Source organism: Echinops telfairi, unplaced genomic scaffold, assembly GCF_000313985.2.
Source record: "Echinops telfairi isolate 266 unplaced genomic scaffold, ASM31398v2 ScPeMD7_4;HRSCAF=17, whole genome shotgun sequence".
Lineage (NCBI taxonomy): Eukaryota > Metazoa > Chordata > Mammalia > Afrosoricida > Tenrecidae > Echinops > Echinops telfairi.
The window spans coordinates 24872206-24889035 of NW_022103900.1; the positions used below are offsets into that span (position 1 = coordinate 24872206).

Sequence of the window (16830 nt, forward strand, 5' to 3'; positions counted from 1 at the left end):
TTTTGAGAATGATGATGGCAACAAATGTACAAAGGTCCTTGACACAATGGATGGATATATGGATTGTGATGAGAGTTGTACAAGCCCCCAATAAAATAATTAAAAAAATTTAAAAAGGAGAAAAAAAAATAGAAAAAAAATAAGTGGCTGGTCAGTGATGGAGCTAGAAATTGAGTCTAGGCAGTTTGTCTTGAATATGTATGCTTTTTATCCTTAAGCTAAATCACTGGTCTGTGTTTATATTCACCCCCAAGTAATTGTGAAAATCTGACATGTGAAGTCTATAACTTATCACATAGAATGAGGTGATAAAAACATCAAAGAATTTGAAACGGACAAAAAGAACGAGGGTGCTGGATTAGCAGGATCCTTGCCCTCCTCCTTCCGCCACCTCTATGCTGAGGGGGCAGTGCTGACCGTGGGTAACTCGCGTGGCAGCTTATAGTTGTGCCCCATAGGTTTTTAGTCGCCGGTTTTTCACCATCCAGGAATTCCACTTAGAGGTCAAGTGCACCTTTTGCACATTAAGTAGGCCTGTTTTGTTTCTTGCTCCTATTGCTATGGGAGAAGATAAGTAGGAAGGAACTTATTGATTTCATCCAGGGAAAACTTACTAATGGCATTTTGCCTGGAAGGGGTTCTGCAGCCTAAATTTCCCAAGGCGAGAGGTTATTATTGATCACAAGTGCATAATACTGTGAAAAGCCCTTAGCCTGCCTAGACAGTGCAGTTATTCAATTCCTGAATATATAAACATGCATGTGTGTATGTGTGTGTATAAAAAAGTTGTTTTGATTCTTTCAAACAATTCATTTTTCTCTATATGAAATTTCAAATTATGTCTTTCTCAAATGTTTTAAAGCTAGAAATAACGAAGTCTTTGAAGACTAGAAATAATGAACATAATGAAATGCCAGGAGGTTGTTTCTATGTATGTGCTAAATATAATTGATTTTAACCAAAATAATTTTTACTGAGTTTTCAATTTTTATAAAAAAATATGAAACATTTGACATAGCAATATTAAGGACTTGTTTTTTCAGGGGGTAATTCTTAATATCTGATTTATGAATTTTGAGAAAAATATGATATAGCCATCTGGACCAGTAGAGATTACACATATAAGATTAGACTAATAACAAACTGCATTTTAGAATAAGTACAACAGTACACAAAGTGACTACTTTTAATTTTTTCTTAAACACTGGATGACTCATCAATTAGGACACTTCACTTTCATCTTCAAATAACCAAATCCCTGCTGTTACTTCTCTTTGAGAGTAATACAGGGAGTTGCCCAGGTAAAAAGTAGTTTTATTGCCATCAATGTCGATATTATTTATATTGTTTGCCTTTATGACTGTAATCAGTGGTTCATGTTTGAACCCATTGTTTTTCTTTTCTGTTCAAAGAATCCTAATACATATGAGAGTTTCCCCCCCAGCTAATCAATCAACTTAGTGTCTTATGCATTTGTTTCAGCTGCTTCCCAGGTTTTCCTGAAGCAAAGTTAGTGAACATTATCTTATAGCTCATGTTTTATATGCAGGTCCAAAGAAGAGCTCCAGTTTGATAAGACTATGATCAGATCTTCTGTTCGATATAGTAATAGAAAACCAAGAAGCAATTTTTTTTTATCCAGACTAGAAAATGACAAAGAGGAACAGGCAAACAAAGATGAAGCAAGAATGATAACAAATTCTCAAGTCTGATTGAAGATTGACCAAAATTAATCTGGTAAAATTTAACAGAAAACATTGTAAAGCCCTATTCTAAGAGCAATCTGGTTAAGTAAAGGTTGAGGCTATGAAATTTAATTTGACTAAAATGGATATTAGAATGGCCTCTCTAACAGCCAAATAAACTCTAACCAGTAGTGCAGCTCCCTTTTGTTGTTGTTCCAACCCATCGAGTCCGTTCCAACCCATACTGACCCTGTGGACACCTGAATGAAATACTGTCTGGTCCTGCATCATCCCCACCATTGTCCCTATACTCGAGCCCACTGCTGCAGCCACTGTGTCCATCTTTCTCTTTGAGCGTCTTCCTATTTTCACTGCTCCTCCCTTTTACCAAACATGCTGTTCTTCTCTAGGGACTGGTCTCTCCTGACAGTATGCCCAAAGAATGAAAAATGAAGCCTTGCCATCCTTGCTTCTCAGGAGCATTCTGGCTGTACTTCTAGGAGACAGGTCTGTTTGCCCCTTCAGCATTCCATGTTACTTTCAGCATTGTTCTCCAGCACCACAATTCAAATGCACTGGTTCTTCTTTGGCTTTCTTATTCATTGTCCAACTTTCACACGCAGATCAGGCAATTGAAAATACCATGGCTTGGGCCTCAAAAGAACATCCTTGCTTTTCAATACTCTAAAGAGGTCTTGTGCAGCAGATTTACTAAATTCAATGTGTTTTTTTGTCTCTTGACTGCTGCTCCCATGAACATTGATTGTGGATTCAAGCTAGACAAAATCCTTGACAATTTCCACCTTTTATCATGATTTTACCTATTGGTGCAGTTGTTAGGATGTTCGTCTTCTTAACATTGAGTTGTAATCCATACTAAAGGACACGATCCTTGATCTTTATCAGTAAGTGCCTCAAGTCCTTCTTACTTTCAGTAAGCAAAATTGTATCATCTGCAGGTTTTTATGAAGCCACGTTTCCCCATATAAATCAACTGCTTTGATGATTTGCTCCACATACAGATTGAATAAATATGCCAAGAGGATACTACCCTGTTGCACAGCTTTCCTGACTTTGAGCCATGCAGTGTGCTCTTCTTCTCTGTGCACCACTGCCTCATGATGCAAGTACGGTTTCCACCTGAGCACAATAAACTGTTCTGGAAGTCCCATTCTTTCAAGGTTATCCACAGTTTATTATGGCCCCCACACTGAAATGCCTTGGGACAGTCAATAAAACACGAGCAAACATCTTCCTGATATACTCTGCTTTCCGCCAAGATCTATCTGACATCAGCAATGATATCCTTTGTTCCATGTCCTTTTCTGGATCCAGGCTGAACCTCTGGCGGTTCCCTGTCAATGTACTGCTGTAACAGTTGTTGGGTGATCTTCGGTGAGGATTTACTTGCATGTGATATCAGTGATGTTTTTCTATAATTTGAGTGTTCTATCGAGTCACCTTTCTTTGAAATGAGTACAAATATGGATCTCTGCCAATCAATTGGCCAAGTAGCTGTCTTCCAAATTTTGTGACATAGACAAGTAAGTGCTTCCAGTGCTTCCACAGCTTGTTGAAACATTTCAATTGATAGCCCATCAATTCCTGGGACTTTTTTTTTTTTTTTTTGGTGGCTAATGCATTCAGTGCACTTTAAACTTCTTCCTTCAGCACCATTGACCCTTGAACATAGATCTGCTGCCGCCCCACATGGTGGACTGTCAACTAGTTCATTTTAGTATGGTAACTCTGTGTATTATTTCCGTCTTCTTTTGATGCTTCTTGAATCATTCAATATTTTGTCCATAGAAAATTTTAAATTACAACTCAAGGCTTGAAATTTTTCTTGAATTCTTTCAGTTTAAGGCATGCTGAGCATGTTCTTCCTTTTTGGTTTTTTAACTTTAAATCTTTGCACATTTCATTATAATATTTGGCCTTTACTCCTTTATGATCTTAGAAGCCATTAATGAATAGCTTACTTGACACCTATTATAACAAAAATTTTCTGACTCACCTGGTATATTGTTGAGTTAGTTAATTGTGCCAACCTGGCCGATAATCACATGTGGGGCTAGTTGAAAGGTGGAGGGATAAATGGGTGGTGAACCTCGCCTTTCTAGTTCTCTGGCTTGCTTTGTGATGGTCGCACCAGGGTGCAGCTGCCTTAGCAGTTCCCTGCTTCAGCTTGCAAGATTGACTTCCTACAAGACATCCTCAAGGAGAAGCCACATGGAGCTATCCCGATGCAGCCCTGGGTGCTGGAGCAGCCGTGTGGAGACCCCTGCTAGTGCTGAGATGCTTATTCGTTCACTGACTCAGCTTTCCTCCTGCAGTTGGCATCATTGCCTCTGTTTTGTGAGGTGGAGGACTTTGTGGACTGGTGTTGGGTTAATGGGTTAATGTTGGACTTGAGGGTTTGGGCAGCATTGGGTTGGGATGTTTTCGTGATGCACACTTTCTTTACATAAAACTCTCTTATACATGAGTTGCTGTGGATTTGTTTCTCTAAAGTACCTAGACTAATACAATTGTATACCCTTAAGTTAGAATAAAGCATTTTCCTAAGAAGCCTTGATTTCTTTTTTTAATAATTTTATTAGTGGCTCATAAAACTCTTATCACAATCTATACATCCATCCATTGTGTCAAGCACATTTGTACATTTGTTGTCCTCATCATTCTCAAAACATTTGCTTTCTACTTGAGCCCTTGGTATCAGCTCCTCATTCCCACTCACCCTTACGAACCCTTGATAATTTATAAATTATTATTAGTTTTTCATGCCTTACACTGACCAATGTCTCCCTTCACCCACTTTTCTGTTGCCCATCCCCCAGGGAGGGGGTTATATGTAGATCATTGTGACCGGTTCTCCCTTTCTCCCCCACCTTCCCCTTCCCCTCTTGGTATTTCTATTCTCATTATTGGTCCTGACCCTTCTGTAAGGGAGTTCCAGTTGCATACAGATGGGCTTTGGGTCTCCACTCCTCCCCCAACCCCATTCATAATGATATCTTTTTTTGTTCTTTGATGCCTGATACCTGATCCCATTGACACTTCATGGTCACACATGTTGGTGTGCTTCTTCCATGTGGGATTTGTTGGTTCTCAGCTAGATGGCTGCTTGTTTATCTTCAAACCTTTAAGACTCCAGACTCTATCTTTTGATAGCCAGACACCATCAGCTTTCTTCCCCATATTTGCTTATGTACCCGCTTTGTCTTCAGTGATCATGTGGGGAAGGTGAACATCATGGAATGAAGCCCTGATTTCTTGTGGAAACAGAATTTTAAGACTGCAACCAGGTTGCTATGGATGCTTATTGCTACTCATCAGTTCTAATTTTAGGCGCAAACTGAAAAAAGAAAATATATCTATGAATAGATTTGTTTTAAAAAAATTATTTGTTAGGTTGTACTGTTTAGAGAAGCAAAAAAGTTATGCGTGTGCGTGCGCACACACACACACACACACACACACACATGAAGAAATACATTTATATCAAGAAAATGGCTCACATAATTATAGAAGTGGGTAAGTCTAATCTGGTTTAAGTCCATCTTATTCAGGTCAGATATTAAGCTGGTGACTTTTCCTGACTCTTATAGTTTCCAGGGCTGATGAAGTAGGAAGGAGGAAGTGAAGCAGGAAGACCACAGCTAGTAGATGCAAGATAGATGCATTCTAGTTCAGAAGGTCAGATGGCAGGCTCTGATGGCTCTCAGGATTGGCAAGCAATATGGCAGATCATTGGTTCAAGTCCAAAGAACCACAGTACATGGGCCAAATGAAGGATCTTGACCAGCCAGAAGTGAAGAAGCTCTCCACAGAGTCTACTTACAGATGAAGTAGGCCACAGCTTTGAGGAGACGTCATCAGAGTTGTGATCTGAGTAAGGAGTGGCACTCTGGCCTAATCTTCACACAGGTGCTTGACTATTCACAGTAGATCCCAACATGGAATTGATTGTATTATATTAGATTACATCATGGGAGGGGCCTCAACTGCCAAACTACTGTGAATTCTGTCTCAGTCAAGTTGACACAAAACCTATCAGAATAGTTTATATAAATATTTAATTTATTTGTATCTGTATATATTATACATTATAGGAGCTCTGGGTGACATAGTAGTTATGCATTGGGCTGTGAACCACAAAGTCAGCAGTTTGAAATCACCAGCAGCTCTGTGGGAGAAAGATCAGGTTTCTATCCCACAAAGATTTGTAATCTCAGAAATCCCCAGACGAATTTCTGCCTTGTTCTGTAGAGTCACTATGAGTATGAATTAAATGGACAACAGTGAGTTTTTTTGTTGTTGTTTGGTATTTATCATATTATATATCTAAAAAATCAAACCCAAATCCTGTGTGTCTAGTGGACTTCAACTAATAGCATCCCTGTAGGTCACAGTACAACTGCCTATAGGGTTTCTAAGGTGGCAATCTTTATGGAAACAGATTGCCTCATCTTTCTCCTGTGGAGCTGCTGGTGGGCCTGAACCCCTAACCTTTTGGTTAGCAATCAGGGCTTTCTAAATCCACACATCTATACATATATTGGAGAAACCCTGATGGCACAGCTGTTAACCATAAAATCAGTGGTTATCTGGCTAGACCAGAGGGTGTACACTGATACAGATAGGAACTGGAAACACAGGGAATCCAGGACAGATGATCCCTTCAGGACCAGTGGTGAGAGTGGTGATACCGGAGGGTGGAGGGAAGGTGAGGTAGAAAGGGGGAACCGATTACAAGGTTCTACATATAATCTCTTCCCTGGGGGATGAACAACAGAAAAGTGGGTGAAGGGAAATGTCAGACAGTGTAAGATATGACAAAATAATAATATTATAAATTATCAAGGGTTCATGAGGGAGGGGATGGTGAGGAGGGAGGGGAAAATGAGGAGCTGATACCAAGGGCTCAAGTAGAAAGCAAATGTTTTGAGAATGATGATGGCAACAAATGTATAAATGTGTTTGACACAATGGATGTGTGTATGGATTGTGATAAGAGTTGTACAAGCCTCCAATAAAATGATTTAAAAAAATCAGTGGTTAAAGTCCATCAGTCACACAGCAGTTGAAAGATGTGGCAGTCTGCTGCTATAAAGATTAGTCTTGGAAATCCTACAAACTGTTCTACTATTGTCATATAATCCCAGTATGAGTGATAGCATACAACAAGAACAAGAACAAGAACAAGAACAACAACAACACACTCATATTCAAAGGAAAAAACCTCACAAGTTCATATAACCCAAACCAAACCTACTCTCATAGAACTGATTCTGACTCAGAGCATTTCCAGGGCTGTAAATCACTATGGGAACAGATACCATCATCTTTCTTTTTAAATTATATTATTATTATTATTTTTTACCATCACCTTTCCTTCAAGGAGCAGCTCATGGGTTTCACTTGCCAACCTTGTGGTTATCTGACACACCGCCAGGCTCCTCCAAAGCTCATGTAACTAAAAAAACCCCAACATTCTGCCACTGAGCCAATGCTAACTCATAGCAATGCTACAGAGTAGAAATGCCCCAGTAGGTTTCCGAGGCTGTAAAAATTTGCTGAAGTAGAAAGCCTTATCTTTGACCCTTGGAGCACCCGGTATGACCTTGTAGTTGCAGCCCAACATGTAACCCACTACTTCACCAGGGCTCCTTGCAATCTCCTCCTCACCTCTCTGCCACTGAGTTGGTGCCAACTCGCAGCGACACGATAGGACAGGGTCGAATTGCTCCTGTGAGTTTCCGAGCCTGTAACACTGTACTGGAGTAGAAAGCTCGATCTTTCTCCCACGGAGCGGCTGGTGGATTAGAATTGTCCTCCTTACAGTTAGCAGCCCAATGCATAAACACTATGCCACCAGTGCTCTTCGTTGCAAGGTAGTTCTGCATCATTCAAATGAAGAAATGTAAGAGTTTTACTTATATTCTTACATAGTGAATCGACCCCTACTTCAACACTGGGTGTCAGGGTTATCAAGGACATGAATAAAATATTCTTCCATTATTACACTTCCCTACATCACACAAAGGAGGATCCCTGGTGGTATAGTGGTTACATGTTGGGCTGTGAGCCACACCTTCGGTAGTTCAAAACCACTAGAAGCTCCGAGGGAGAAAGAGGGAGTTTTCTACTACCCAATAGGAAACTCACAAGGGCAGTTCTACCCTGTCCCATGGGGTTACAGTGAGTCAAGAAGGACTCCATGGCAGTGAGTCTGGTTTTTGGGAGATTACACACAAGGAGCCCTGGTGGCACTGAGGTGTAGTGAATTAACATGGCTCTTCTAGCCATAAATTTTACGTGATATATGATAATTCTGAACTCTATATGCCAGTGCCTATCATCCCATTTTGGAGGGTGTTCTCTACTGTACTAATGGACAAGGTTAGGGTGGGTTTCCGACCAGATTTTAGTAAAGAGTGTGAACCAAGCCACACCCTTTATTTTCCCAGGGCCTTCCCTATACCCTATTTTAGTCATGGGTGTGGCTTAAGACACAATCCTTTGTTTTCCTTGCATGGGGTGTCTAGATTGGTACCATAGCACAGTTCTTACACACATCATATTGCTTGGCAAGCCAGCCCTCCATTTTCTGATTGCAATTTGCTAGAAGCAAGACCTGCTGTGACTTTGGGACATTTTAGTTTCCTGGCTCTGAGTTCTGCATTTGGTTGGTCTCTGCCTGACTCGAATTTGGCTTGTTTTTATCTGGAACTGGTCAGCACCCACTACCTTGTGAGACATTTCCTCAAAGTTTCTAGAATGAGATAGAGCAAACTGCAATATCAGTTTGGGGTGTCTTTACAGTAGTGGTAGTAGAGGGTCCAACTAGAGGTATGAAAAGTGTAATGAGAGTCCAGGGGCAACCTCCAAATTGGGGAATGTCTCATCACCAGGGTTGGTGGGGGCGCTGTGAAGGAGTGTAGGGGGTGATTTGATGGCAAGCCTCAGTCTGTTTCACCCTTGAACTTGTGTCTAAAAACACAAGTGCCCCCTCCTACTCCCCTTGTACTTCCCAGTCCAAGGCATGGCTTGGAAAGGTTTAATCCAGCCAATAATTTTCAGAATTTCTTCAAAACTACAAAAAGAAGCATATAATCTAAGTCAAGCAATGTGATTTTATTGAAACATAATTAAAAGAAAACTTTTATTGGGTGAAGATTTAGAGTAGATGAATTTTCCATTCAGCACACATATTTTTTCAACTCATCTATGGTAATTCTCTCAATGTACCTTTACTTAGCCCCCTCCCACTCCCTGACCTTGTTTCCGGTTTCTATTCCTCCCGTCTTAACCTTTTGAACGTTGTCCTGCGGCAAATGCTGCCCTCTTGCTCTTAAACGGTTGATCCTCCTAAGGTGTTCTACATTTCTAGTGTTATCAGTCCCTTTCTTTGGCTGAACAATGAGTCAAAGGGCAAGGGTGAGTTCTCTCCAGACCTTCTCTCTGCCCTTGAGTCAGCGCTCTCATTTGCACTCCCTGCAGGTTTGTGAGATGGTACCTGTTTACGGAGGTAGAAAGTCCAGTCTCTCGAGCTGCAGTTTCCAACTCTCCGACCATGAGGATCATATCCCATCACATAACCACTGCACCACAGTCACGTGGTTCTGTTAGGTTTCTTGGGTGGAAATACCTCCATCCTTGACTCCCAATGAGAAAGAATTCACTCCGAAGCCTGTTTGTGATCCAATTGAGTTTTTAATAAAGGACAGCAGTTTCAGGTTTTACACAGGCACCCTCAGGGCACTTCACACCAGCACATGGAGACCTGAGGCCGGGGTGGGGGAGGGGGTGGGGGGGCGGGCACTGCCCCCAACCGGCTGAGAAGCAGCTTGAGAAAAAGCAAAAGGCCTCAGGCCTCTGAATCTGGCTTTGTCAGACCCTCTGCTGGGAGGCGTGGTCGATGGTACTGGTTGACCCCATTGGCTGAATTAACTCACCTGGCCCAGACTGGGGCCCACCCAGGTGTACCGTTCACCTAGGTGTGGCACCCTTCCTGGCTTGGAGCCTGAATTTTGGAGCATGCCCAGTGGACACCCTGGTCCCTGTTTTGACTACCTAACAATTGCACTTGGTCCTTTTTAAAAAAATCATTTTATTGGGGGCTCTTACAACTCTTATCACAATCCATCCATCCATCCATTGTATGTCAAGCACATTTGTACATTTGTTGCCATTGTCATTCTCAAAATATGGTCTTTTTAATGATTTTGGGTTTGGGTCCATGTTGTCCTTCTGTCCTATCCATGAAATTTTTTTTTCAGGCTTGTATTTATGTCTTTTTTTTAAAAACAAAACTTAATCATTTTATTGGGGGGCTCTTACAAATCTTACAAATCCATCATTCAATAGTATTAAACACATTTGTACATATGCTGCCATCAATATTTCCCCAACAATTTCTTTCTACTTGAGTACTTGGTATCAACTTCTCTTTCCCCCCACTCCATCCACCACCCGCCTACCCTCATGAATCCTTGATCAATTAGATATTATTATTATTTTGTGTCTTACCTTGCCCATTGTATCCAGGAACTTTTAATGTGATCACTTTCAGAGTAGTTGGTGGTAGTAACTGGGAACCTTCTAGTTCTTTTCTTCTCAAGGTCTTCCTATGTTCACATTGCTCTTTAGTCTATCGGACTAATTGTGAAACGAAACTTAGAGAACAATGTCCTATTGTCTCAGTTCAAGCAGATTGCTACCTCTGAACTCATTCTTTGTAGAAGTTCTGTAGCTAACACTTGTGCAGGAGGACATATATGGTGCTTTGGTTGCCCAATACCCATTTTCATTTTTTCAAGCATGATATATATATTTGGTGGGGAGGGATGAACTCTGCCTCTGGAAGTATTCTACTTATAGGGAACTAACTACTCTTTGAATACACTGATAGTTACCAGACTCCATGGACCTTGTGCCCATGGCTGAAGTAAGGCAGAAAGGGTGAAAGGTGGTTGATAATTCATTTATTACTTTATTGACTGATGTATTTTAAATACTTAAAATAATAACCACAACATAGTAAGGGTTAGAAATATATATTTTTTAATTAATAAATTTTAAAGACATGGCTTTTGAATCTTCCAATTTTCTGTAGGAAGCTATGCTTCTTGCTCACTTCATTGTAAAACTTTGGCGTATCCTTGCTGCAGATGGTTTTGCATGTTATCACCGTGTGGGCTGGGAGTGAAATGTAATTACATAGAGGAGAGTAACCAGCTGCTCTCTACCTCCGAGGAAAAGAACAAAACTCTGGGCTCAGATGGCTAAATTTCTATATGACCTTCCAGATCTCTATGTCCTAACAAAATCTCACTTTACTTTTATGGGAAAGTGAACGTTTTAATGTTATAGTAAGGTAAAAACAGATTTGATCAAGGGGTGCAAAGACAATGCACTGACTTTGTGAAGAAAAAAATTAATATAAAAATTAAAAATGTGTACTTACTGAGGACCCAAGGGAAACTGATCTCGTCACCAAGAAGAGTACCTTAGCTTGGTAAGGATCGCTGTAGAAGTGAAGCTCAGAAGGAGGCGATTACCAGAATATTGCAGTTACGAGTAGAAGGTATAATGAGCAGCTAATCTTCGACAGGGAAGAGAAGCTAGCATTTGTTGAGAGAGTATAATATTCACATATTAAAACGGCTCTAGTTTTCTACAGAAGCCGATTGCCAGGAGTTTCTTCCTTGGAACTGCTAGGTGAATTTGAACCTCCAACCTTTCAGTTAGCAACAAAATACTTACACCTTTATGTCACCAAGGCTCCTTTGATATTTTATAGAGATTTCATCCAACCATGGTTGCAACAGCACTGACGGGGAACTGCCAGAAGTTCAGACCAGATTCAGAAGAGGACGTGGCAAAAGGGATATGATTATTGATTTCAGACTGATTTGGGCTGAAAGCAGAGAATACCAGAAAGATGTTTACTTGTGTTTTATTGACGATGCCTAGAGATTCGACTATGTGGACTATAATAAAGTATGGATAACCTTGAGAAGAATGGGAATTTCAGAATACTTCATTGTGCTTATACACACAATGAACTTGGACATGGATCAAGAGGCAGTTGTGGGAACAGAACAAGGGAATACTGCATGGATTAAAATTGGGAAAGGTGTGCATCATGGCTGTATCCTTTCAAAATACTTTGTTCAATCTATATGCTGAACAAATAATCAGAGAAGCTGCATTATATGAAGAGTGTGGCATCAGAATTGGAGGAAGGCTTATTAACAACCTGTGATATGCAAATGGCACAACCTTACTTGCTGAAAACGAGAAAGACTTGAAGCATTTGTTGATCAAGGCTTGTAGTCTTCAGTATGGATTACAACTCAGTGAAAGGAAGACCAAAATCCATACAACTGGACCAAGAGGTGACATCATGATAAATGGAGAAAAAGTTGAAGTTGTCAAGGATTTTGCCTTACCTGGGTACATAATCAATGCTCATGGAAGCAACAGTCAAGAGATCAAAAGGTATATTGCATTAGGTAAGTAAATATGCTACACAAGACCACTTTAGAGTATTGAAGAACAAGGATGTTACTTTGAGGACTAATGTGCGCTTGGCCCAAGCCATGTTATTCTCCATTGCATCATATGCTTGTGAAAGTTGGACATTGAATAAGAAGGACAGTGGAACAATTGATGCATTTGAATTGTGGTTCTGGAGAATATTGAAAGTGCCATGGATTGCTAAAAGGACAAAGTGATCTGTCTGGAAGAAGTAAGGTCAGAGTGCTCCTTAGAAGCAAGGATGACAAGACTTTGTCTTACATACTTTGGACATGTGTAGAGATCAGTCCCTGGAGAAGGACATTATGTTTGGTAAAATAGAGGGGTAGCAGAAAAGAGGAAGGCCCTGGATGACATGGACTGACCCAGTGGCTGCATCAATGGGCTCATCAATTGTGAAGATGGTCCATGACCATGCAGTGTTTTGTTCTGTTGTGCATAGGGTTGCTATGGGTTGAAGCCAACTCAATGGCACATAACAACAACAAGGGTAATAAAAATTAATAAACTTGTGTCCAACAAACATATGTCCAACTCAGAAACTGGCTCAGGTCAACGAATTCTAGAATTCCTACAGTTTCAATTACACACCTCTAACAAGAATTTAGACATCCAACCTGAGACTATAGAAACAAATGCTTTTCTCTGTTTAAAGATGGTGCATTGTGTATGGGCAAACACTACCCCTCTTTTGCTCTGTCTGCCTTCCTACCCCTCACAATAAAGCAGTAAGGGGATTTTCCTTTTTAAAGGCATGAACACGAAGGAAGCGGAGAAGAGACAGACAAGAAAATTTGGGCAGGGAGAAGTAGATGGTAAGGTGCTAATTGAATAAGCATGCCTGAGAAAGTTAATTCTAAAATTGTCACTGGGGAAAATTGAGTAACAAATTGATTTACACTGCCAAATTCCCATGGTTTCAGAATTACAGCAGTTAACTTTGTAAGTGCAAGGAAAGTAGTCAGATTTTGAAACAGATCTCCCAGCTCTCCATCTCAATTCTACAAAGCTCTAGAATGGTTTGCTTCTACCTCATCCTGGAGAAAGATGAGCATTTTATTCTCTGAATCAGGTACTGCATAAAGCCACTGAACTAGAAGATCTCACATTCACTCAAGGATAGGGAACCATACTGAAAGGAGGTGGAATTAGGTATAGTTTACATACTTAATGCCATTTGCCAGAAAAGGTATCAACCAGGCCCATATCCTGTCAGCGAGGAGCCTGGAGAATTTTTCTCTGATGAATTTAAAGTGTTCTTGTCTCTGCAACAGGAAAGACCTCTGGAGAATCTGAGTACATCATACATCTTCACAAGGACAAAAAAAGATGACTGGGATTGCAGGTTATTAGGGATTATTTTCTAAATTAACTTGCCTCATTACCTGGAATTTCAGCCATGGGAAATGAGCCCCATCTTTCCATTCTTAAATAAATACAGACAATCTACAATCAGCCGTTGTTATTTGAGAAAAGCTTCTTGCATGGAAGATGGAGAAGCTAGAACAAACAAACAAAACAGACTAATTAGGGATAAAATAGCCTCACTAAAGCTATAATTAGGACTCAGAGAATAGAAAACAAGATATTTATTTTATATTCCCTCATAGAAGGGTCACAAGGAAGGACTGAGTCATCCAAGGTGCAGCATTGCGCTGACAGAACACACATCATTCCTCTAGTTTTTTAATGCTTCCTTCCCCTATCCCCTGCCCCCACCCACTATCATGACCCCAGTCTACCTTACAAATCTGGCTAGACCAGAACATGTACAAGGTGTAACATAGGGTGGGAAGGTGGGGGAAGGAGGGAAAAAAGAAGAGCTGATACCAAGGGCTCAAGCAGAAAGTAAATGTTTTGAAAATGATGATGACAACTTATGTACAAGTATGTTTGATACAATTGAAGTATGGAGTGTTATAAGAGCTATAAGCGCTCCCAATGAAATGATTTATTAATAAAAGTATTTATCTTAAAAGGACATTTAAAGAACATGAAATGCAAACAGAGTTCTTGTAAAATCTCAAATGAATAGTGGGAATATAAAGCTGAGGAAATTTCTCAGAAATAGTAGAAAAAGGAAAAAAATAGATGGGAGTATAAAAGGTAAGGAAATTAGTCAGAAAATCTAAAATAATAGGAGACATAGAAAGAGAGAACAGAGAAAACGTGGAAGAAAAAAATCATAAGCAAAATAATTGCTTAGGCCTAAAAAACACGCATTTCTACCTTGATGGGCCCACCTAGTTCCCAGAACAAGGGCGCATTGTCATGAACTCTCTGTATACCAGGAACAGACATAGCACCTTAAGACATCTGAAATGGCGAGAGAGAGAAAGAGAGGCAGAGACCGAAGAATGAAAAAAATACAATGTCATTGTCATCTCAGAAGCAGTAGATAAAAAGAATGGAGTAAGGTTTTCAAAGGTATAGTGGAAAATTAGCTTCAAATTTAAAGTTCCATACCCAGCTAAACTTTCTTAGGATATGCAGTATTTAAATTCATGAGTGCTAAGGCTCTGCTTTATTATTCAATTGTATGGGTGCTTTTGTAGAAATTAAAAAAAAAGGACAGGTCCCTTCTCTGTATCTTTTTGGCTTGTTTTTGTATGAACTTCTAATTTTAGAATAATTGCAGATTTATAGACAAATTAGGAAGATAGTACAGTTACCCCGATGACTAACATCCTATATTAAGTATGATGTATTTGAAAATTTATGAAGCAGTATCGATACAATATTATTAAATAAAGTCGATAATTTATTAGGATTTCCTTAGTTTTTTATTTGATGTTCTTTTTCCATTTTAAGAAGCAAGTCTAAGTCATGATGTCATCCAGTACACCACTTTATATTTCGTTGTCATGTCCTCTTTCCTCAATGGAAATTCCTTATTTTTGTTAACGTGATAAATTTGAGGCTTGGTGTCGTTGTCACTATGTGCTGCCAAGTTGGCTGCAGCTCAACATCAGGAAACACTGCATGGTCCTGTTCCTTCCTCACATCTGCACAATCATTGCTGTGTTTGAGACCATTGTTGCAGCCAATGCCAATTCACTGTGTCTATTTCTCACCGATCCTCTAGTTTACCAAGTGTGATGCTTAGATTTTATGTCAACTGGAAGTACCTGAGTGAAGAGAAGGGTGGGGCCCACACTTTCAATCAGATCATAGTCTGAAAGAACCTGAGAAGCACTGAGCTCTCTCTTCATCTTCTGGGTGCTGAGGCTGGTTCATCACTCCCTCATTACATGGTCTGCTGACCCAGGGTCCATCAGAGGATTGCTGACATTGGATTCATTCTGTGGACTTTGGAGTCATTCAGCTCTGCAGCCACCAGCCTGTGGCCCTCCCACGTCATCTTCCTGCTTCCTATTCGTTAGCTCCTGCAACTACACTAGTGGGAGAAGCAGCCAGCTTACATCTGATCCACATACTTGAACTAGACTGGAACTTGCCTACTTCTCCAGCTATGGGAATTATTTCTTGATATGAACCTCTTTCTATATGCAAACACATACAAGCATCACTGGTTTTGCTTCTTTCGAGAAGCCAACCTGACACACCAAGTATGATGCCCTTCTCCAGGTCTGCTTCCTTCAGAAACGTATCCAAAGTAGGTGAGAGAAAGTGTTACCATCCTTGCTCCCAAGGGACATTCCTTCTGTACCTCTTCCAAGACAGATTTATTTTATCGATCTTCTTTACCAACACCATCATGCAAGGACATCAATTCCTTTTCTGCCCCACATATACATTTTCCAGCTTTCACATACATATTAAGTGATTAAAAAGACTATTACTTCACGTCTTTTGCCGCGGTGCCCTCCCTCCTCCCTGTGCCCCTGGCTCCTCTTTCTTCGGGGAAATCCCACTTGCAGGCCCTGCCCCGAGTCTGGGCCCCCAGTTTTCCGGCCGGAAAAGCCTGGGAATCGCAGCCGCTTCCCACCTGGGGGTAAGTGAGGCGGAGTCGCTACCATGGCTCATAACATGCAGACTGCCCGCAAGTCAACCGGGGAGAGGCACCCAGGAAGCAGCTGCTACAAAAGCCGCTCGCAGAGTGCGCGCTCTACTGGAGGGGTGAAGGAGCCTCGTGGCTGCAGGCCTGGGACGGTGGCTCCTCGTGAAAGCAGACGCTATCAGAAGTCCACCGCACTTCTGATGCGCAACCTCCCCTTCCAGCGTCTGGTGAGAGAAACTGCTCGACTTCAAAACCGATCTGCGCTTCCAGAGCGCAGCTATTGGTGCTTGGCGAGCGAGGCCTATCTGATGGCCTTTTTGAAGACCCCAGCCTGTGTGCTATCCATGCCAAACGTGTAACAATTTCGCCAAAAGACATCCAGCCAGCACATCGCATATGTGGAGAGCGTGCCTAAGAATCCACTATGATGGGAAACATTTACTTCTTAAAAAAAGATTCTCTTCCTGTTACTGGTAGTTCTGAACGTGAGGTTTTTCATTTTTGTTTGTTCCCTTGGGGTCAAAAGGTACGCAAGTATATGATTGCGAATGGTAAAAATAGGGGACAGAAATCAGGTATTGGCAGTTTTTCATTTTCATTTGTGAATATTTAATAAAATGTGGGGACATAAAGCAT

General features: G+C 40.8%; 1 pseudogene; it reads left to right on the forward strand.

Annotated features, from left to right (window-relative positions):
• Positions 1–16211: 16211 nt before the first annotated feature.
• On the forward strand, positions 16212–16609 carry LOC101664128 (annotated as a pseudogene).
• Positions 16610–16830: the final 221 nt, after the last annotated feature.